The sequence below is a fragment of the Durio zibethinus genome, chromosome 25 (genome assembly GCF_047325235.1).
Source record: "Durio zibethinus cultivar Kanyao isolate XHJ-2024 chromosome 25, ASM4732523v1, whole genome shotgun sequence".
Lineage (NCBI taxonomy): Eukaryota > Viridiplantae > Streptophyta > Magnoliopsida > Malvales > Malvaceae > Durio > Durio zibethinus.
The window spans coordinates 194,232-217,769 of NC_143186.1; the positions used below are offsets into that span (position 1 = coordinate 194,232).

Consider the following 23,538-nt stretch of genomic DNA (forward strand, 5'->3'; position numbering starts at 1 on the left):
AAGTTTCAATTAATGTGTAATTTATAAGTGACAATTTTCCTTAGATTATATACATCTAAATAGAAAAAAACTACATTTGACCATACTAATAACTTTTAAGTAAAAAATAAATTTTAAATAATTATTAATATTCATAAAAAAATAATTTTAATTGAAAATTTCCTAAACTACACCCTCAGAAAAATGATTCTGTATAAATATAAAAGTACATGCAGAGAGAAAGAGAAAGAGGGTACCTTTGAGGAGGAAGGGTAAGGTTGAGATTCTAGATATCATCCAAATCACCTAAAAAAAGGTACAAAGTTTAGAGTGTTTTTTTGGCCAATAAATTTCAAAGGTTTAAGAAACAGAAGATTAAGGAAAAAAATAAGGCAAAGATTTTAGACAAAGAAATAACACCATTCATATGAGAAATTCGTATAAGTAAAGTTCACTATCTTGCATTAAATAATATTTTACATTGAAAATTTTAAATGTGTGTGTAATTTATATGCTATTATATGTTAAATTAAATTAATTAATTTTAAATTAGTAATGTGTCTTATCTTTAAAAAAATATAATTTTTTTTGTCTCCAAATATTTGGAATGTAATGATTTTTATGAATTTAAGAAAAAAGTTTTGATTTTAATGTATTTAATATTAAAATTAAAATTTTATAATTTTTAATATTAAAAAATAAAAATTTTAAATTTTAAATATTAAAAAATATAATTTTGACATAAAAAAGAGAATATATAATTTTTTGAGAACTCAAATTTTATATTTTTAAATTTTGGCCAAATTTATATTTTTTAATCTAATAATATGTACTTTTTACAATTAAAAATTAAATAAATAAACGGTCAAGAAAAAAAATACGTTAAAAGCACAGTAGCAAATAAATAGCCTAATCTAAGCTAAAGAAAGAATACCAAAAATTGGCGACTGCTGCTGCTTTAGGACCAGCTGCTCTTCTCTAGTTCAAACCCTATTTTACCCTCTATTTCCTTCCCTTCTGTTCCAAAAACCTAACAACTCCTTGCCTCTTCCCACCACTACCTCGTCGAGCATCCTCCTTCCACTCATCCATTCCTTGAAAATGATGTTTTCGTTTTGTTATTTCCGTAGCACTGTAGTCTAGAGAAAGGACAAAAATGAAATTCCAAGAAAAAAAGTTATCCAAATAAAGAACACAGTTGATAAGTTTAGGAAAAAGTTTAAAATTGTCAACATAAAAGGAAGACCCAACGAAGGTTTGGATTGGGTCGACCAAACTATGGTGGTTATGGGTTGCGTACAGATTCTCCAGGTTCGAAGTAGCATAACATTCCTTAAGGTAACAATTAATTTTTTTTTTCTTTCTTTTTTCAATTAATTAAAATTGATGATTTATATTTTATAGGTAAATGATGGTTCATGCCTTTTAAACATGTAATGGATCATGAATTCAGACACTGAAGGCTACAATCAGGTACTAACAAATTGAATAATTATGTTTATTCTTTTTTTTCCATGAAATTGAATGAAAAAGTTCTTTCTTTTTTATAAAATTTGTTTAAGTCTTTTAGCATTTTTTTTTATTAGTATCCAATCCCATTCGATTTGCTGTGCAAAGTTAAATTCTCAAATTTTTATTTAAGATATGTCTTTGTTGGATATAGTTGCCAATTATTTTTGTGTTCAAGCTTGTAGGTAAAATTTGGGTTGATTTCTACTGGTGCATTTATACAGGTGCAAGGGACTTTGGTGGCTAGCCAAGGATCAAATTAGAAAGTGGAATTGAAGGTTGAAAAAGTTGTTGTGGTATGGTAAACTCCCTTTTTTATGTTGTTGAAAGTTTATTATTGTGATATGTAGAAGTTTATCCATCCATTTTTCCTTGAGAATTTACTCAAGTGTTCTACATCTACAAGTTGTTGAAGTTGCTCTAAGGAATTAAAAAAATTTTTAGTTTTTTTGGACTTAAATTTAGGAGAGAAAAGATAGTTGTTAAGTTAATAAATTTCACCCATCATGCTGCATTAGACATTGTACTTCATGATTCCTCTCCTTTGAGAAATGACAATGAATGTGTATATTACATTAATGTTACTACATGTTCCTCTCTTGGGTCATTATATGAAACTTTTTTACCAAATCAAAAGATGAAATTTAAACTTCTACTAGTATTTTTGTACTAATTATATGCATTTTTTTTGGCAAGTTGGAAAAAGTGATCCTTCTTATCCCATTCAAAAGAAAAGGGTCAGCTGAGAATTTTTTAGAACTAAAGCTCATCTTTATCCTAGAACAAACACATTTGGTGCTGTATGGTTTTGCTACTTGTCACTAACATCTCTAGTTAGGTATATACTTGATTCTATTGTGGTTGTGATGTTGCAAGCATTATATAACTAGGTTTTCTTTGATTCCTAATTCAAAACTGAGAATTGGTACTTTTGTTATTACTCGGATTTTAAAAATCAATTGATTTTTCTTTATTTGCTAAGTCTTTATGAAGTTTACTTGTCAATTTCAAAATTAGAAAAACTCTCATAGTCCCACTACAAATTTCATCTTCTAACAAGTTACAACTATATGTATAAAAGGGAAGCTTCATCTTTACATTCTTTATAAAAGGGCTTTTGCCCGATTCTTGTGATTCTTGATTTGACGTGGCTGCTTGTGCTGTGTCTATGTGTTTCTACTTTATTTGTTTGCATATTTATATCTTAGTTTAAGTTATTATTACAACTTCTACCTTTTTGTCTTGATTTGGATAATAAAATGTCATTCATATAATGCGAGATATATCAAAGCATGATAATGACATAGCTCCTTGAATGCAGTGCAATTATAACTTTCCCATGATTTATCTGAATTAATTTAAAATAGGCTTGAGGTGATGGTGATTACTTGTTTAAACATGAACTACCCATCTTTTGCCTATTTCCTATGATTAGTATCAACATTGTAGATTGAGAAGTTTACCTGTCAATTTCTTGGCAAAAACTATTCTTTAATAGGGCCTCATTTAAAAATTGCATATGCATAAAATGGATTAGTTTGTTTTTTATATTTGCTTTGATCTTGTTATGTGTATTTTGGTTTGTTTTGATATTGGCTATTATTTATTTATTGCAGCTTCAAGTAACACAATCTCACCATTAACACAATCACCCTCGACACGAGTTGGATTGAGAGCTTGAAAATAAGATTTTGACGACTATCTATTTCATAGTTATGACTCTTTATTTTTTAAACAATATTATTTCTATATTATTTTAAGGTAGACTTTAAAGAATATACTACATTTAAAAACCAATTTAAATATTTGGTGGATTTACAAGAATACTACATTGGATTATTACACAAAAATGTTTTACCTATAGGATTTAATGACGTTAATTATGTCACCAATACTGTGATGATTTACTTTTTATCACTAATATATTAGATTTATCATTTATTTTGTGATGATTATGGCCTTTAATGACATTTTTTCATAAATAGCTAATGAAAACTAATGTCACAAAAAAATAAAGCATAATGTGACATTTGATTTTATTATCACATTTGACGTTATCTTACAATCATTTGTAATGATAATTGTGTTACCAATACTGTGATGATTTACCTTTCGTTATTAATATATTTGATTTTATCATTTATTTTGTGACGATTATAACTTTCAATCATGTTCTTCTTTATAAATAGCTAACGAAAACTAACGTCATAAAAAAAGCACAAGGTGATGTTTGATTTTATTGTCACATTTGATATTATCTTATAATCATTCATGACGATAATTGTGTCACTAATATTGTGACGATATATCTTTCGTCACTAATATATTTGATTTTATCATTTATTTTGTGATGATTATAGCCTTTAATGATGTTTTTGTTCATAAATAGCTGACTAAAACTAACATCACAAATATTAAAGCATAAGGTGACGTTTGATTTTATTGTCATGGTAAACATTATCTTACAATCATTGGTGACAATAATTTTGTGTCTAATATTGTGACGATTTACCTTTAGTCACTAATATTTTGAATTTTTTCATTTTTCTCATTTTTTTTTGTGATGATTATAGCTTTCAATGACTTTTTTGTCATAGATAGCTGATGAAAACTAATGCCACAAAACATAAAAAACATAAGGTGATGTTTTATTTTATTGTCATAGTAGATTTACAATAGGTGACGATATTTTGTTATTGTCATATTAGACCTTTAACGATGGTGCAAATGTGACAAATGTCATGATGTTTAATTTTTTGTCACGGAATATATAAGGTGACAAATAACAAATATTTAGTGACATTATTTGATGCACCACTAATAACCAAATTTATTGTAGTGCTAGCACATGATTATGTTCTTACTTATGAAGCAAGCAATTGATCTTATAAGTTGAAGTTTAGGTAAACTTGAGCCAATGTGTGGGTACTTGTTATAAGAACAAATTCACTTAACATAACCTAATATGAGAATGCTACATGATAGTTCACATAGTGTCTATAGATACATTCTCATGTGAAGGTTGTATAAGTGATCCTTTGACTTGAACTACTTATGATCTTATATGATGAATATTATACTTTGATTTTACTTATAGTTCTAACCAAGAATGCTCTATTCGAGTATTGTTGGGCATAACATGAGGCATATGAAGTTGCATAAAGTAATCAAGATGGGATTCATCACCTTATGTGATCAAGAAAGTATCTCAATTAGTCTTGATTGAATTAACTTGAGAAATCTTTGGCCAAAGTAAAATAAGAGATTAGAATTGTTCTAAAGCTTATTTATGAGTTAATGTCAATGACAAGACTTAACATGCTTGAACAAGATTGAGTAAATGCTAAACCATACTCAATATTCAAACTGAGATACTATGTGATAAAAGGATATTAATTATACTCTAAGACCATTCACGGATAGGTTGTCAAGCCATATTGACTTTTCTTTAGCAATTGGGGGTCATGACAATAAAGCTAACATTGATCATGATCTACAAATATAAGATTGGTTAATTGGAGAATTAGTGATGAAGACAAAGAGTTTGTTTCATCCATAGTTGAATATTAAGACTTACAATGCTTATGTCTATTACCAACATGTTAAAGAACCTAATGGGTCACACACAATAGGATAATTGTGAAAGATTAAAATTGGAACAAATTAAGTTGAACTTAATTTGATTTGCCTATGATAAAAAATAAAGGAAATAAAACAATAGGAAGAGTTTTCCCTTATTTGGGACATTCAACAAGTATGGGGATAATAGTGGAAATTTGCATTTTACATATTAAACCTAATATGCCTAAATGCTTCCCTTATAAATGGAACATCAAGCTACCTCTCTTGGAACACTAAGCAAAACTTGAGAGGATACAAGAGATCTTGAAAACACTTACTAGCTAGAGCATGGCTTTGAGTTTTGTCAAACTTTAGAGAAGGTTCTTTCATAAGAGTTTGTGTGGATTACTATTAGAGATTAAACGCTTGGGTAGTTTTTTTGGCTTGGGAAACTATTTGAAAGGTCACTAAGTTCAACCATAGGAATTTCGACATCCAAGCTGAAACCTAGGCATGCATGTTTGTGAAGTAGTATGTTTGTATGATTTTGTTGATTGATTTTGGCTTTCAGGAATTAAAATTTACAAAAATTTTGTTCCTTTAACTTTGTATATTGATGCATAATTCCCTTCAATTGGTATCAGAGCCTTATCAATATAAATTATGCAACTTAGAAATTTGTTCGGTTGTTCATGATATCAAAACTATTTTGATTGCATCTATTGTTGTGATGAAAAGGCTAGAAAATTAATTTCTTCTATATTATTTTAATTGGATTCTTTTATAATATCAAAGCATGATATCTTAGGATGACAGGGTTTAAATTTTATGATTTTTGGATATCATTTTCATGTTCAATAAATATTTTGTTTGCTTTATGACCATATTAGGAAAATTATGCTATAGTGATATTATGAAAATTGTTTCTCACTCTAGGGATATTATATACTATGAAATTATAACACATTAAAATAGACATATTGATGATCATTGTATAAAAATTTCTGAATTTTTGGAGTTTATTTGGTCATTCAAAATTTGATGACAAATTTAGCCTAGAAATCTTCCAGTGGCGATTGGGCATGTATAATATGCATATGATACATGGTTGCCCTAATATGATTATGGTAATTGGTTTTCTTGATGTAACTAACATTTTTAAAAGTCAAGAGATTTTGAAAACTTACTAAGATTTTAATGAAAATCTACTTGGTAATCAAAATTGGAAATCTTAGAAAACTTGTTCACCAAGATTTCAGGATTTGTTTTCTTGATCACCAAGTTTAGTGGACTGGTTTTATACAAGTCAAAGTAATTGCTACTTGTGATTGAAGAATCATAACCAATGGCATATGAAAGCATGGAAAAGAGTTTAGAACTCTTGGATGATGGGTAGTAGGGGTAGCATAGCAAATAAGTGGCCGAAGCTACCTAGTTTCCATAAAAACTACCCTAGCTGCAACTTGCTTTCCTTATTGAATAGGTTTTCGACCAAGCCCTAGATTGGTGCTAATTCTTATTAAATTTGGATTCCTAAATTGTTTGGGTTTGAGAAATAAGATTTCATATAAAATCCAAAGTAAATTGAATTTTCTAAATTATTTAGAACTTTTAATTAACAAGAAACTATTTCACTACAACACCTAGATAGACTAGAAAATTCCCAATAAATGTAATTTGGCTTGATTTTAATTGATTGGCATTCCTAAATGGTTTAGAGTGATCTCAACCATGTTACATTAAAATCCATGTAAAATTATGATTCCTTAATCATTTAGGAAATTATGATTGCAACTTACATATTCCTAAGATAATAATTAGACATATTCATCCATGCTAGGCTAACATAACTATGCCTTGCATCATATTAAGTTGGATTAGTGATTGATATATGATATTGATATTGATTCAAAGAATAGGTGTGCAAGATCATGGATTTGAACCAAACATAAAGATTGTTGTAGTATGTATGTTAGTTATGAGATAAATACCATGTATGCTATATTGATTTATTATTAAATATGTTAGAATTTATATGTGATAAATGCCATGTGTAATTATGAGATGCATGATAAGATTACATGTATTGGATAAATGATAAATTATTATGCGTACTTGATGAGATTTATGATGAATAAAAAATCCTTCATGAAAAATATTAAGTCTTGATATCTTTCATTAATATAAACAATTAAACTTTCTACTAGCAGGGCTTGTTGAGACAAAACTCAAGGTACTCATTATTTGAAATAAGGTCGTGTCATGGTTAATGTGTCTTACTTAACTATTATTATATTGTTTGGATATGAAAAACTTGACCGTATAATGATAGACGCAATGATTGAGCAAATCACATAAGATGTGTTTAAATAAGGGGTTGTCACCCAATTGACCTAAGAGTCACTTTAGAATGTGACTGATAAGCAAGTTATTTATCTAATTTACTTATCATGGTTTGTTGAAACAAATCTAAAGGTTATGGTAAACTAAATGAGATCCTAGCCTACTAGAAAATTATAATTTTTTTGAATTGATAATGAGGGTTATTGATTTGATTAAAATAGAGAAAGCAACCAATATATAGATTTAGACCTTATCTATTTTGGTATTGAACAATATGATTGATACTTGTTCAATTTTATAAGTTGCAAAAATGATTAATAACTTGTTGCTTCATAGCATACCTGATACTAACAAGCTCAAAGGGCCAAACTTCAATGATTGGTATTACAATCTGAAGCTTATCTTAAGGTAAGAGAAAATGCTTTATGTTCTTGATGAATTGGTTCCATCAAAAATAGATGCTAGTGCTGGTGATGTAGTGTGGTGGGTTTATGAAACCCATAAAGACCATGTTGATCAAGCTGCATGTATCATGGTGGCTAACATGACCCTTAAGTTGCAAAGGCAACATAAGAATATGTTTGCTCCAACAATCATTATACATTTTAAGAATTGTTTAACAAACAAGCACAAACTGAGAAGTTTGAGACCTTTAAGGAATTATTTTGAACAGTGATGTTTGAGAGCACTTTTGGTCAAAGTGCATTGTCTCAAGGTGATCAATTGGATTGAAAAACTTGGACAACTAAGATTTTTGATGGATCATGAGTTAAGTCTTGAATTGATCTTCTCATTTCTTCCTAGTAACTTTTCACAATTTGTAATGAACTTCAATATGCATTAGATAGAAGTAACATTAACACAATTGATAAATATGCTATATGATTGCACTAAAATTTTAGCATTTTCTTACTCATTTTTAGTGCAATTTCTCTTGATTTTTAGCTTGGCCCTTGAGAACTTTGGCAAAAATACTCTTAAATGCATAATTGTCTCATGTGTAGGTGAAAATATGGAAAACAAAGAATTTTGGAGTATTTGGACTCATTTTGGAGGATTTGTGGTGGTAAAAGTTAGAAAAGGCCATAATTAGTGTGACTATTCATTCTTGCCATTTAGGGGAATTTTTCTTAACCCCTTCTTTTATGATTTTTTAAGCTCAAATGAACTTCATGGAACCTTATTTCAAGTCTCACTTCTAACAATTTTCATTTGGAATTATCTTTTTTAGCTCATTAATGCATTATCACCTTTATAGTATATTTATACATACAAAGAGGGCATTAAGTGCATTAGTGTAGTGAGAAACTAATTCTTAATTTGTAATTTTTTGAAGTTTTTCTAGTGATTATAAGGTAAAATTTGTTCACTTAATTACTTGAATTTTGGTCGCAAAATGAAAGAATAAAATGTTGTATTAGGTGGAAAAAATGAAGGAACAAAAGTGCTAGTGTGCCATGGATACAAGCATCATATGATAAATGCATCTTGGTGCCATTTTTTTAAAATTAAAGAAGGAAGACCATTTGGAGTTGCTGAGTTGACAATTTGAAGGCCTACCATTGGTCATAATTTTGACTTTTTAGAGTGCAAAAGATCATGAGAAGAGGGCATGAAAGTAAGGGAAGCCAAAGGAACCAAATAAGCAAACAAAGGCCATGAAAAAAGGAAAGAAGAAGGATCTAGAAGCTGACAATTACTTAGATATTTTTGCCAAAGTTTTAAGGGCTGAACCACCTTTCATTTGCTTATAAATAGAGGGGAGTGGCTAGCCAAATGAAGAGTTTTAGCTAGATTTTTAGATTTTTTTTCTCTAAGTTTCTACATTTACTTTTCTCTGCACTTTTATTTTCTTGTTATCCAAACAACCTTGTTTGACACTTTCTTTGCTTTATTTTCAATGCAATTTTAATTTGCATCAATTTTCAATTTACTTTCAAATTTTCTCACTGAAATTTCACGATTTATTTGTTTATGCCTTTAATTTCCATTGATTCCACGTGATCTTCAAATCTGATTTACAATTTGTGGTTTTGACCTCCTTGCAATGTTATGTGAAATCTCACTTGTTTTTAGCTAAATATTTTTTTCTTAGATTCCTAACTCATATATGTTTAAATCTAGGAAAAATCTCATTCAAATTCCATCTAAAAAATTGCATAAAATTCTCCAAAATTTTGGCTAAACTTAGTTGGCAAAGTTGGATCTCGAATGACTAATAGCATATCAAGGAACTTTTCTTCATTTCGGCATTTGGTTTGCAACTCTTGCATTTTACACTCTTCAATTCATATGTTTACTTGTTAATTCTCATTTGATTGCATTTAAATTCATGTTTTTATTTGTTGTTTGGATGATTTTTGTTGCCACTACTCTGAATTTCTAGATTCTACATTAGATTTTAATCCTAGTTCATTGTGCTGGAATTGCAATTTTTTAAGGCAAGTTTTTTATTGATTCTAGGTTGTGTTAGCTCAGTTTTAGTCCATTCAACTTGTAGAGTTATAGATCTAATTTTTGCTCTCAGATTTGGTAATTTTTAGATTTGAAATTTAGTTTTTTGTTTTACTTTTTCTTGTTAATCAAGTGATTTCTCTCCTTTACTAGCTTTTCCATTATGTTTTGATCTTAGTTTACATTATGTTCTTGCAATTTAAAAGTTGCTTGGATAAAATTTTAGTAAGTTTCAAAGTTAAAGGTAGTTCAAATAGTTAAATTCAGTTACTAGTTAGTTGTTTTTGGTTTGTGTGTTTTAGCTACTATTTTGTTGGTTAATTGTTCTTGTTATTTTCGGTTCTTAGGTTAGATTTACATTTCAATTATTCCATAATTGTGATCTTCTTGAGTCAAAATTTAACTTTCCTATTTTGAATTTTTTTTTTGAAAGGCAAATAGTTCCAATTCAACTTTGATTCTTGCACCAAATGTACACTCCTTTAGCCTTTAATTCTTGCCAAACCAAGATAGCTTGATTTAATTCTCTTCAAATCAGCTTTGCCTCTAGCCTTGTAGCCTTCTTGTTTTCATGTCAACTACACATTAAAGTTTTGCTTGATTGAAAGGATAGAAAGAGATGAAGATGGTAAATTTGTTAATCTAATAATTAAGCTACAAAATAAAAAAATTATTATAAATTTTAACAATTGAATTAACAAATTTTTCATTCACACCTTATTTTCATCTTTCCAATTAAGCAAAGTCTAAGCTAACGCTATGTTTGGATACATATATGTTATAATGTATAGATCCGTATATCTACCACTAGACATGGATGAAAGGGAGTCACCACCAATTTTTTTTATCTAGGTATGATTGGACACCTGAAACATATTTTGATATGCGAAAATAAATATTAGGTTCGAGAGTCGATTACGCATGGGGAAGGTTGTAGCACCCCCATGACCCCCATCCAAAGGATGGTACCAGTTTGATTTCAAATTATTTACGCCTTGATCAATTTTATGATTTATCAAATAATTTAATATTGAAAATTAATCTAAAAATTATCCCAATAGTTTGGTAGCAATTTAAGATAATTTTCTCACTTTAGGAGTATTCATAGAGACTAGTGTTTCATTCTGAAGAAGTTTCGTTGTCGGATTTATTAACATATTTTTATTCAAAAAAATTAGTAAAATCTCCTAATAGTTTGGTAGGACTTAAAAATAGTCCTATAATAGTTTAGAGGATAAAAATTATTTTTTTATCTTTTTTTTTTAAATCGATTTATGGAACTTCTCAATAGTTTGGTGGATTCCATTTTAAAGGTTAAACCCATGAAAATTCTTCAATAGTTTGGTGGAATTCATGAATTTATTTTGTAAGGATTTTTAATTGAAAAAGATTTTTTTTATTTATGAAAAGGATTTTTTTATATATAAAACTATTTTTTGACAACTTAAAAAAGAAATTTATTATTTTTTATTATTATTTTGAAAACTTTATTTGAAAAGATTTTTTTATTTGAAAAGATCTATTTTTTTTATTGAATTGTTTTTCCTTTTTTTACTTTCAGAAATAAAATGACAGAAATAACATTTTTAAAAAAATAAAACCAAAAAAATAATATAAAAATAAAAAATAAAATGGGTTAAAAATAAAATAAAATAAAATCAAAAAATAAAAATAAAATGAAAAAAGGAAAACCTGCGATCAGGTCGGGTCAGAAAGTGGGTTGGTACGTGGGCCGTTGGTTCAATGCATGGATCCTGAGTTGTCCAAAACAAAGTCGTTTTGGGCTGCTATATAAGCCACCTATCACATTTTAAGCCTCAAAAGCCCTCTGCCTCTTCTCTTTGTAAACCAAAAGCCTTTTCCCTTCTCTCTAGAAATGCTTCGAGAAACCCATCGAAAACTTCAATTGGGAACCAGAAATTCCATCGATTTTTGGAAAAGTCATTAGGAAATTCAACTGGAAACTGGAAAACCCACCAGTTTCTGGAAAATTGATAGGAAAATGATCACAAAATTCAAACAGTCATCAAAAAATTCATTGAAAAACTCATGTTCTTCCTAAAAACCCAAAAATACCCAAGAAACCCAAGTTTCTTCAAACTTTCCCAGATTTCTCCCAAATCTACCTAAAATACTTTTAAAACCACCAAGAATCCTAATTCCAACCCCAATAACCTAAAATCGATCCTAAAAAGTCTAGATTGAACCTGAAATCCCACAACTTCCAGAATATCCCTACTGCCCAAAATTTTCCAAACTTTTCTTTCTTCAAAATTTTCTCTTTATGTGCATCCTTTTAAATCTAGTCTAATTTATAAGCAGTTTTAGGATCAATTTTAGGAAACGGACAAAATCAATCCCAAGCTTGAATCCTGGGATTGCATTCTATCCAATGTGATTTTTGGTCCAAAATTTCAACACTTGTGTTGATAGAGCTTTGACCAAAGGATTTTGATCCTGATTCCCTTTCCTATTCACGTGCAGATCGAAACAAAAAAAGAAAGAAGAAAAGAAAGAGAAGAAGAAAAGAAAAGAAAAGAATAATTAATAATAATAACAATAATAATAATTATTATTATTATTATAATAATAGTGACATTAATAATAGTATAGTATAATATACACAAAAATACCAAAGAAAGAAAAGGAAAATAAAATAATAATAATAATAATAATAATATAATAATAATAATAATAATAATAATCATATAGTAATAATAATAATAGTGACATTAATAATGATATAATATAATACCATATAATATATACTATAATAATAAAAATACAAAAGAAATCAGTCCAATTAGAACGCAAATGGGTGCCTACATCTACCCCTCTTTGCACATCTCTGTTAGACATGAATGTTGCAAAGTCCTAAACACCCATTCCATTTGAGTCAAATTAGAAATGATCCATGAATCTAGAAAATGATATGGACTAAGCTAAGATTGGGTGATCGAGATGACCACATTCAGGTTGAAATGACCAAGATCGAGTCGAGGTCAAAAATGACCAGGACAGAACCACGAATCATAAGAGATGATTTGGATTGAGCCAAGATTAAATGACTGGGACGAAACCATGAATCATAAGAAGTGATTTGGACTAAGCCAAGATCAAATGATTGGGATGAACTACAAGTTAAAATGAAGTGACTAGGATCGAGTCAAGGTTAAATATGACCAGGACGAAACCACGAATAAAAAAAAATGATCTGGACTAAGCCAAGATCAGATGACTGTGATGAAACCATGTTAGCTCAAAGACTTGAAATAAACCAAGAGGGGGGTGAATTGGTTGATAATAAAATTTTTAAAAATCAATACTTAATAAGCACAAATTCTATAAAATAATTTATTTAAGCAAATGAGCATAATAAATGATAGTAAACTAACAATCTTAAAAACAAGAGATAGAGATAGAGAATTAGACACCAAGATTTATAGAGGTTCGATCCTTTCTTTAGGCACTTACGTCCTCTCCCTTAGCCTCAGTTGTTAAAGAGTTCAATCCATTGTGTTGAAAGTTACAACCTAGCTTCTTAAAGCTTTACACAATCAACACCATAAACTCTTAATGGTTATCCTCCCCCTTAAGCTTACAATCTCACAATACAAAATTTCTAAAGTGTTATGCAAACTAAAAGAACCTCTCTAAGGTTAGGAGTTTGCTAGCTTGAAGTATAAAACAATAATGACAAGAGAATTTAGAGAAAAATTGATACAAGAAGGATTTTTTGCACTTTTCTCTCTTTTGAACTGGTTTGAATGCTTGAATAAGATGGTTGGTGAAGGCAATAATTTCTCTTAGCTATGCATGCTCTTGATTTGTAGTAAAAGCCAACATTTATATGTAGAAAGGCATTGATAGACATTGCCTTGCATTTAATGCTTCAAACCTGTAAAATATCAAACAAAAAAATAGCCGTTGGGGCATTCTAGGCATCAGGGGATTGATCCCCTCATGTAGGGGATTGATTGGGTTAATTATGAAGAAAACCCCTTTCATGCCTTAAAAAGCTTATTCGATCGATCAATTAGTATACCTAATCAATCCATTCCTTGGGTGATCGATCCCCTATGTGGGGGGATCGATCCCTTTTGTTGATTTTCAAACCAATTTTTCTTTTTGTATAAAAAATAGATTGATCCCTTTAAGGGAGGGATCGATCCCATGCTTAGGTGATCAATCCCCTATATAGGGGGATTGATCTCTTTTGGGAATTTTTAACCTAGTTTGCATTCTGTATAAAAAAATAGATCGATCCTTTTAAAGGAAGAATCGATCGGGTAAGTACATAACCCTAACCAATCGATACCTATAGGGAGGGCATCGATCGATTCTTGCCAACATTCCACAAGTTTAGCTTCTGAAAGAAAAATGGATCTATACCTTTAGCCAATGGATAGATCAGGCAAGGGAGGGGATCCATCCCTTCCCTTAAAGGATCGATCTCTTTTATCCAAAACATGCCTTAATCTATTTCATTTTGAGAATTTGCTTTGTTTTAGTTCCTATATGTATTTTGGTAAGATAGAAGGCTAAAAAAAATGTTCAATTTAAGATTAAGAGAGTTTGATTCAAGTTAGGCAAATTTTTGTTTTGTCAATTCAAAACTTTTAATCAATTCAAGGCTCACGATCTCCCTTTTTTTGATATGACAAAACCTAGTGAAAATTTTGCTTAAAAACATTTTTCCATTTGAAAAACAAGCTCCCTCTAAATTTAAGCATAAAGAAATTTTAAGAGATTTTAAAACAACTAAGAACAATGTCAATATCATCAAGTACAAATTTTGCATACCATCAAGATCATCAATGAAATAAAAATTTTTCCATACCACCAAGATCATCAATCAAATAGAAAATTTTCATATAATTTTCTCTGCCCATTTTTGTCATAGCAAAAAGGATAAAATTAATCAAAGGGATATAGCAATCAATTCAAGGCCATACCAACTCAATTAGACAACTTAAGTTCATATCTATCTCCATGTCAAACAATATACCAATCATCAAGCAATATACCAATTTCACAAGCCATAATTTGACAAGCCAAATTTCAAAGTGATATAGCAAATATCATAATGAAGATGAAATATATATTTCATTAATACAAACATCAAATAGCAAAGTTTGATAACAAACCTTAATGCAAAGTATTTTTAAGGAAAAATTTATAACATAAAAAAGATGTGGGAAAACATATGAGGAATGGCACTAAGAAAGATCATTGAAAAAGGGGTAAAGAATGAGAAGAATGAGGGAAATGCTGCCCCATTTGCTGTTGTACAGATTAAATTTGTTTAATATCAGCTCTAACTTGGTAAACTTGGAAAACTAGCTCATTTTGAGTCTCTTCCATGTTTTCCAATTAAGAATTCATAACCTCAAGCACCGAATATAGATTGTTCATCTGAAGTATAAGCATTTCTAAAGCTCTTTGGGTATCAAACGGTGGGGTAAAAGGTTCTCCTTGAGGTGCATCAAGGATATCTAAAATTTCATGCTCTTTCCCATTTTCTTGCATAGCCCTAATATCAGTTTTTCTAACCCATAAACCTGTTGCATTTTGAATATATCCCATACTATGCAGAGTAGGAGCACCAAGAATGCTAAATGGATATTTGAAAATCTCTTTATCTCCTCCAGTATTAATGTTCAATTTCCTCAAAAGATTATTGATTGCAAACCCATAAACCAATGTGTAGTCTCTATTTTGCACTATCCTCATCATATCACTGAAAATAAAATGCACCAAATTAAGTTTTTCTTGATGTTTGATTTTATACATCCACAAGTAATCTTGCTTCATAATGGTTAAGTATTAAATGCCAAAAAGTGCCAATACATAAGTGACAATAAGGTGTAACAACCTATCATGCATTGATAGTCTAATGGCTTGAGTAGGAGCAACACTTAACATATCATTTCTAAATATACCTTGAGCTAGTTCCAACATGTCACAGCATGTGTTGGTGTCTCCTTCATCATCTAGTATAAATACTTCAGCTAATAATTGTTTGCTAACTATAATTTCTTTGCCCATCACATAGATTCTAAATCTATCAAGATAATATCTATATGACTCTTCAATTTCAATACAAGTGGCATTGCTATAAAACACCTTAATTAGATTTTCAAACGAAATTCCATCCATGCACAAGTAGTTCATCCACCCAAAGCTCTCAAATGCATGTAAATAAGGGAACTCAATAGATTGTAGGAATTCAAAAAAGATTACCCTTTCATGCTTAATTTCTTTATAAGCAAAGTGCATCTTATATCTTTCCTTGGCATCAGGATTGGCAAAATTTTGATTGAATGAAGGCCTCATTGATGAACTAGAAGCCTCTCTTGGAGGATTCCTTCTTATCTTTAGAGCCATGAAAATAATGGGACTAAAATAGGTAGGCTTATGTAAAATTGATGAAGAAATTAGTGATTGTAGATGATAAGTAGTAGAATATGTTTGAGAAAGGCAAGAAGATTGACTAAATGTGGTAGTTTCAAAAAGGGGATCAATTTTCTAGAGTGAAAAGAATGAGTGGAGATTTTTGTGTGATTTGATGATTTTTAAGGATGATTTTTGTAAGAAACCAAATAGAAATAAGCAATTTGCAAAAGATTTTGGTTAAGAGAGATCAATTTTGAGAGAAAATGGAGCAAGAATTGCTAGAGTGTAAGGAGAAAGTGTTTGAAGAAGAAGAAGAATAGATGAAGAGCTAGAATGATAGGCTAAGAGGAGAGGAGACCCAATTTTGAAAGGTTAAAATAGTGCGCAAAGTGCCAATTTAGCATAACCCGATCGATCGGTTATGAAGGGGGATCATTCGGGTATAGGTTGCCATGAACCAATCGATTAGGTCTATGAGAGGGATCGATTGGTTGCTCACATTTTCTACATGATTTGGCTATTTGAAGGGAGAGCTAATTGATTTGGTTCAAAGGGGATTGATCGATTCCTTAACGTTTTCCCTTAATTTAGCTACTGGATGAAAAACCAATCGATCCGGTCTAAGGGGGATCGATTAGTTTTGGTTGTAACATTTTTTTTTTTAGAATAAAAATCATGCAACATGAACATTCAAATATGCATCATACAATCATACACAAGATTAAAAAATATATATTAAGATAAATATACATTTGATCAATCAAGATAGCAACATTCAATAAGAAATTCATTTCAAGGAGTATTCATCATACCAAGTTCACCTCTAATTGCATAAAATCTATCCTTATCAAGAGGTTTTGTGGAAATATCAACTACTTGATGCAAGGTATCAACATATTCAAGCACAATATCACCTTTTTGAACATGATCTCTAATAAAGTGATGCGTAATTTCAATATGCTTGGTTCTAGAATATTGAATTGGATTTTTTGTGAGACTGATGGCACTAGTATTATCATATTTAATGGGAATATGATCCATGATAATTCCAAAATCTTCCAATTGTTGCTTAATCCACAAAACTTGAGCATAACAACTATTGGTCGCTACATATTTAGCTTCAGTTATGGATTAAGCAACATTATTTTGTTTCTTGGATAACCATGATATGAGCATATTTCCAAACAATTGACAAATATCGAAAGTGACAAGTATCGAAAGTGCTCTTTCTATCAATTTGGCAACCACCAAAATCCACATCATAATAGGCATGTAAAGCAAAAGATGAACGTTTTGGTTACCATAGTCCTGGATTAGAGGTGTCCTTAAGGTATCTAAAAATTCTTTTGATAGCAGATAAATGTGATTCTCTAGGTAATGATTAAAATCTAGCACACAAACATACATTGAATATTATATTCGATCTACTTGCAGTAAGATATAGCTATGAACCAATCATAGACATATATAATTTAGAGTCAACATATGTACCTCATTCATCTTTATCAAGTTTTGTTGAAGTGCTCATAGGTGTTGAGCAAGGCTTTGATTCTTCCATTCCAAACTTTATGAGCAAATCTTGATGTATTTGGCTTTATTAATGAAGGTACCATCTTTTGTTTGCTTTACTTGTAGTCTTGAGAAAAATGTAAGTTCTCTCATCATGCTCATTTCAAATTCACCTTGCATAGTTTTAGCAAATTCTTGACAAAGAACTTCATTAATAGCACTAAATATGATATCATCAACATAAACGTGTACTATAAAAATGTCCTTTCATTTTGTTTTAATAAAAAATGTAGTATCGACTTTTCCTCTATTAAAACCATTTTTAATTAAAAATTTTGACAATCTTTCATACCAAGCTCTAGGAGCTTGTTTTAAACCATATAAAGCTTTTGTCAATTTATAAACATGATTTAGAAAGTTAGGATTTTCAAAATCGAGAGGTTACTCTACATACACCTCTTTATTTATAAAACCATTTAGAAATGCACTCTTGACATCCATTTGAAAAAACTTGAAAATTTTGAAACATGCAAATGCAAGCAACATTCTAATGGCTTCTAACCTTGCAATCGAGGCATAGGTTTTATCATAATCAATTCCTTCTTCTTGACTATACCCTTGAACTACCAACCTAGCTTTGTTTTCTAACAACATTCCTATGCTCATCCATTTTATTCCTAAAATTTGGTGCCTATAGTAGGGTGATCACTAAGCTTGGGTACAAGATTCCACACTTGGCTTTTTCAAATTGGTTCAATTCCTCTTGCATGGCCAATATCCAATGATCATCTCCTAAGGCTTCATCTATATTCTTGGGTTCAATATGAGATAGAAAAGCAATATAATTACACACATTATAAGAAGATCTAGTTCTTACTTCTTGAGTTGGATCACCAATAATCTCACTATCTTTGACATATCTCTTTTCTCTATGGTGACTTGGTTCTTTCTCTATATGTTATGGCTCCTCTAGAAACTCATCATCTTTTTTTTGAATGTTCTCCTCAATGTCATGTGATGCATCATTGATAAATTATTGAAGTATACCTATATCATCATCATCAAGTGGCACTTTTCTCGAAGGTGGATTAGATTCATTAAAGATAACGTGTGTAAACTCTTCAACCACTAATGTTTTTTTATTAAAGACTCTATTGGCTTTTGAATTCAAAGAATATTTTAGGAAAATGCCTTCATCACTTTTGGCATCAAATTTTCCAAGATCATCTTTTCCATTGTTCAAAACAAAACGTTTGCAACCAAATGGATGAAAAAAAACTTATGTTAGGCCTTTTTCCTTTAAAAAGTTCATAGGAAGCTTTTTTCAAAATTGGCCTAATCATAGCTCTATTTATAATATAACAAAAGGTATTTATGGCTTTCACCTAAAAATATTTAGGTAAATTATTTTCACAAAGCATAGTTCTAGCCATTTCTTCTAAAGTTCTATTTCTCTTTTCTACTACCCCATTTTGTTGAGGAGTTCTAGGAGCAAAAAAATTGTGGCTAATACCATTTTCACTACAAAACACATTAAAGCCAAGATTTTCAAATTTTTTTCCATAATCATTTCTAATACTAGAAATTGAATAACCTTCCATGATCCTATATTTTATGTTCATGTTCTCAAATTTTTTTGGTGAATTCATTATAAGTATCTTGTAATTCATCCAATGTGTATGAATTTAAATCATATGGATTAAAAGTTACGTTGGGCTCATCAAGAGCTATGAAACATAGATTGGCTATTTCCTCTCATTTGATTTATCTTCGGAGAAGTCACTATCACTCCATGTTGTAACCATTGCTTTCTTCTTTAGCTTTGTCATGTTTTGCTTCTTTCACAAAAGATAATCAAATTTAATATGACCCAATTTCTTGCATTCATAGCAAATAATTTGCTCCCATTCTTTGCTACTTGATTCTTCTTTAATCATTTCCCTTTGTGGTCTTTTTCTATTTAAGGACTTGTTCATCCTTATGAACTTCTTGAATCTTTTTACAAACATGGTCATCTCTTCATTTTCATCATCCTTTTTTTGTCCAAGATTTTCTTCATCTTCTTTAAAGGTTGATTTGAGAGCAATGCCAGCTTTCTTGATTGCTTCTTGTCCCCTTTTGAGCTTCATCTAATAGGTTAAGAGAGAACCCATTAGTTTATCCAAAGAAAGTGTGTGAGGATCTTTAGACTCTTCAATGGCTATCACTTTAGCTTCCCAGCTCTTTGGTAGACTATTAAGAATTTTTTTCACCATCTCCACATTTGAGTAAGTTTTCCCAAGAGCCTTTAATCCATTAATGATGTTGGTGAAATGGTTTGACATTTCACTAATGGTTTCATCTGGTTTCATCTTAAATAACTTATAATCATGAGTAAGCATGCCAATTTTTATCTCTTTCACTTGATTTGCACCTTCATGAGTGATAATTAACTTGTCCTAAATTTCCTTTGAATTTTCACACAAAGAAACTCTATTGTACTTATTAGGCCCCAATACATAAAAAAATGTATGCATTGCTTTAACATTGAGTTGAGCCATTTTCATATCATTGACATCCTATTCACTCTCTTACTTGATCACCTCCCTACTATCCACCATTTTCATTGGAATTTAAGTACCATTTACAATGACTTTCCAAACTTCATAATCATTGGCTTGAATAAACAACCTTATCTTAGTTTTCTAATCGAAGTAGTTGTCACTAACAAAGAGAGGAAGTCATATAATTGAATGGCTTTCTCTTTCAAGAGATATGGCAATTGTTTCATTTACCATGAAACACACTTCTTGTTGCCTACTACATTTGTTGTAGCTTGAGGATGGTTATTCCACATTGATCACCATATTTCTTTGAGCCATTTTTAGGATCACTTTTAGGTTGTCAAACCTACAAAAAAAGAATACTAGCTCTGATAACAATTATTAGTTCAAAGCTTTGAAATAAACTAAGAGGGGCAGTGAATTGGTTATAATAAAATTTTTAAAAATCACTACTTAATAAGCATAAATTTTGCAAAACAATTTATCTAAGCAAATGAGCACAATAAATGATAATAAACTAACAATCTTAAAAATAAAAGATAGGGATAGAGAATTAGACACTAATATTTATAGAGGTTCGGTCCTTTCGTTAGGCACCCATGTCTTTTTTCGTAGCCTCAGTTTCTAAGGAATTTGATCTACTATGTGTTGAAAGTTACAACCTAGCTTCTCAAAGCTTCACACAATCAACACCATAAACCCTTAAGGGTTATGCTCCCCCTTTAAGCTTAGAATCTTACAATACAAAGTTTTTGAAGTATTATGCAAACTTAAATAACCTCTCTAAGGTTGGGTGTTTGCTAGCTTGAAGTACAAAGCAATATTGACAAGAGAATTTAAAGAAAAACTAATACAACAAGCATTTTCTACACTTTTCTCTCTTTAATACTAGTTTTAATGCTTAAACAAGATGGTTGGTGAAGGTAATAAGTTCTCTTAGCTATGCATACTCTTGATTTATAGTGGAAGCCTGCTTTTATATGTAAGAAGGAGTTGATAGCCATTGCCTTGCATTTAATGCTTCACACTTGTAAAAATATCAGACAAAAAAATAGCTATTGGGGCTTTCTAGCTATTGGGGCTTTCTGGCTATTAAGGGATCAATCCTCTCATGTAGGGGATCGATTGGGTCAGTTTTGAAGAAAGCCCATTTCATGCCTTAAAAAGCTTACCCGATCGATCAAGTAGTATACCTAACCGATCCATTCCTTAGGTGATTGATCCTTTATGTGAGGGGATCAATCCCTTTTGTTGATTTTCAAACCAATTTACTTTCTATATAAAAAATAGATCGATCCCTTTAAGGAAGGGATCGATCCCATGCTTAGGTTATCGATCTCCTATGTGGGGGGATCGATCTCTTTTGGGAATTTTTAACCAAGTTTGCATTTTGTATAAAAAATAGATCGATCCTTTTAAGGGAGGGATAGATCAGGTAAGTACATGATCCTAACCAATCGATTCCTCTAGGGAGGGGATCAATTGGTTCTTGCCAAAATTCCATAAGTTTAGCTTTTGGAAGAAAAATGGATCGATCCCTTTAGCTAGGGGATCGATCAGGTAAGGGAGGGGATCTATCCCTTCCCTTAGGGGACCGATACCTATTATCCAAAATATGCCTTAATCCATTTTGTTTCGAGAATTTGCTTTGTTTTAGTTCCTACATGTATTTTGGCAAGAGAGAAGGTTGGAAAAATGTTCAATTTAAGATTAGGAGATTCTGATTCAAGTTAGGCAAATTTTTGTTTTGTCAATTCAAAATTTTTAATCAGTTCAAGGCTAACAAACCATGAGTCAAAATGAAGTGACCAGGACCAAGTCAAAAAAATGATTAGGATGAAATCATGAATCATAAAAAAAGATATGGATTGAGCTAAGATCAAATGATTGAGACAAAACCATGAGTCAAAATAAAGGACCAAGGCTGAGTTAAAGTCGAGAATGATCGAGATAAAATCATGAATTATAAGAAATGATCTAGACTGAGCCAAGATCAAGTGACTGGGATGAAACCACTAGTCAAAATGAAGTTACCAAGATTGAGTCGAGGTAAAAAATGACCAGGATGAAACTACGACTCATAGGAAATAATATGGACTAAGCCAAGATCAAGTGAATGATGTAGGTGCATGCCCTATCTAGGATGCAAATGAAATATTAATTATGGTACTAAGGCTTTTGCATTCTCATTTCTGCACATTTTTGACAAAGAAGCCATTCTTTTCTTTATCCCAAGGAATACTATGGAAGCTATTTTGTTTTTATTTTGGAAGAATTCATTTTTGGTCTTTGTTTCCTTGAATCCTTCAAAGTAACACACAACTTCTTATGACTTTGTTCAATTATTAATCATTATCCCAATTTCAAAGTATGGGATGCAAGTTATGCACTTTTTCCATTCATGGCAATGTATAAAACAATAAGCTTTATTCAGATAAGTAATAAACTACAAATGATGGCATGAAAACAACAAGAGAGTGTACAAGAGCGACTATTTGGGGTAGCAATGTCAGAAGATAAATGATCGATAACCATGACAACAAATCTTGGATCTTTTTCAAAAACTCAACCAAAATACGATGCCTTGACACCCCAATGCTCTTTAAAATTCACTGTCTCTAATATGCCTTTCAAGTGATGTTGTATTCTATTCATTTGAGTTTGCTTTCATTCAATTCAAGTTGCCTTTCAAGATTTTCAACTTGAACCTTTTTCTTTAGATCCAAGCTGTCCTTTTAGGTTTTCAACTTGAATTTTTTTTTTGGTTTTTTTTTGTTGAAGCTACCCTTTCAAGTTTTTAACTTGAACTCTTTCTTTTTTTTTTTTGGTTCAGGTCACCTTTTTAGGTTTTCAACTTCTTCATGGCATTAGAATTAACAAGATTAGGAAGTTCATCTCTATCCATTTCTGACAAGATTAAGGCTCTTCCCGAAAAAGCTCTCTTTACCATATATGATCTTTCCTAATTCAAAGTCCATTTTCCCTTATCATCATGCTAACTTGGAAGAATTCTTTTCAATACTAACTCTCTTTCTCAAAATTAATGAGGTCTAACCTTTTTGTCATGAGCTTTCATCATTCTCTTTTGGTACAATTGGCCATGAAAGAGTGTCGCTAATCTTTTTTCTTCAATGAAGTTTAATTGTTCATATTGCTCCTAGACCCATTCACTTTCTTCTACTCCCACTTCCCTTAGAACTCTTAGGGATAGGATCTCTACTTCTATTGGCAATACAGCTTCCAT

General features: G+C 30.6%; 1 long non-coding RNA gene across 3 annotated transcripts in view; it reads left to right on the plus strand.

The window, feature by feature from the left end:
• The first annotated feature begins 919 nt into the window (after positions 1 to 919).
• Positions 920 to 23,538, plus strand: part of LOC111276103 (uncharacterized) — a 44,350-nt gene continuing 21,731 nt past the window's right edge. For 2 of the 3 annotated variants that reach the window (XR_016333752.1, XR_016333751.1), the window contains exons 1-3: positions 920 to 1,317; positions 1,384 to 1,452; positions 1,713 to 1,784. This is a non-coding gene — a long non-coding RNA (uncharacterized LOC111276103). Of the gene's footprint in view, positions 1,318 to 1,383; positions 1,453 to 1,712; positions 1,785 to 3,104; positions 3,430 to 23,538 lie in introns of those variants that run through there. The other variant, XR_002688501.2, reaches the window with a different exon arrangement.